Source organism: Antechinus flavipes, chromosome 4 (assembly GCF_016432865.1).
Source record: "Antechinus flavipes isolate AdamAnt ecotype Samford, QLD, Australia chromosome 4, AdamAnt_v2, whole genome shotgun sequence".
Classification (NCBI taxonomy): domain Eukaryota; kingdom Metazoa; phylum Chordata; class Mammalia; order Dasyuromorphia; family Dasyuridae; genus Antechinus; species Antechinus flavipes.
The window spans coordinates 474,602,204-474,603,189 of NC_067401.1; the positions used below are offsets into that span (position 1 = coordinate 474,602,204).

Consider the following 986-nt stretch of genomic DNA (forward strand, 5'->3'; position numbering starts at 1 on the left):
TGAGCGCTGGGAATGCAAGGACCAGAGAAACAGTCTGTCCGGGAGGAGCATCTCGGGAAGAGTACGCTTAAAGATGGGGGAGGGGGGGGGAAAGAGAGTGTGGGAGGGCACCGGGCTAAGCGCGCCCGACTGAGCATCCAGTGTGACGGGGTGACAACAGGCAGACAAACGCGCGAGTACAAGACACGTGACAAGGTAACCTAGAGGGTAGCAAGGGACAAAACGCCACGGGAGGAAAGGAAGTTACAGGGTCCAGTTTCTGCGCGTGCGTAAAATATCTGCGCTCTGCCCCCCTCCCCGCTCCGATTCCCCGCCCATGAGCACCGCCCTAGATAACCGGACGTTAAAAGCGCTGGGCCAATCCGGGGGCCTGTGGGTGGGAGTATGCAGATGAGGAGCGCCGTGAATGCCGGTCTGGGTTAGAGGAAGAAAAAACACACACAGACAGAAAACCTTCCTCCCCGGGGGTCCGGTGGCTCAATATAAAAGTAAGGCTCATTATTGGGATTGTTTTTAGGTGCTTCGAAAGAAAGGCCTAGAATTCACCCTACGCGTACAGTGCTTTGCTTGTCAGGCAGCCCGGGTAGTGAAGGGCCCAAAGCATACTTACCTGGCAGGGGTGATTCCATGATCACGAAGGTGGTTTCCCCAGGGCGAGGCTTATCCATTGCACTCCGGATGGGCTGACCCCTGCGATTTCCCCAAATGCGGGAAACTCGACTGCATAATTTGTGGTAGTGGGGGACTGCGTTCGCGCTCTCCCCTGGTTTTCTGTTTGAAAAATAGAACTTGCATTTTCTTGTTATATCTTTCTTACGGAATTGGCTCAATTTTAAGCTTCACAACTGAACACGTAGCAAATGTCGATTTTGTTTTTGTTTCCATTCTGTAATTACTTGGTGCCGTAGCTAGGGTACGCTGCGTAGTCATGTTTCGGTGACGTCAGACGTGCATTTGCTAGTTTTGCTGCGGCCGGGCCAAGTTGC

General features: G+C 53.3%; 1 non-coding gene across 1 annotated transcript; it reads left to right on the plus strand.

Annotated features, from left to right (window-relative positions):
* Positions 1 to 602: 602 nt before the first annotated feature.
* LOC127563658 (U1 spliceosomal RNA) lies at positions 603 to 766 on the plus strand. The gene has a single exon (XR_007954096.1). It is a non-coding gene; the product is annotated as a U1 spliceosomal RNA (small nuclear RNA).
* Positions 767 to 986: the final 220 nt, after the last annotated feature.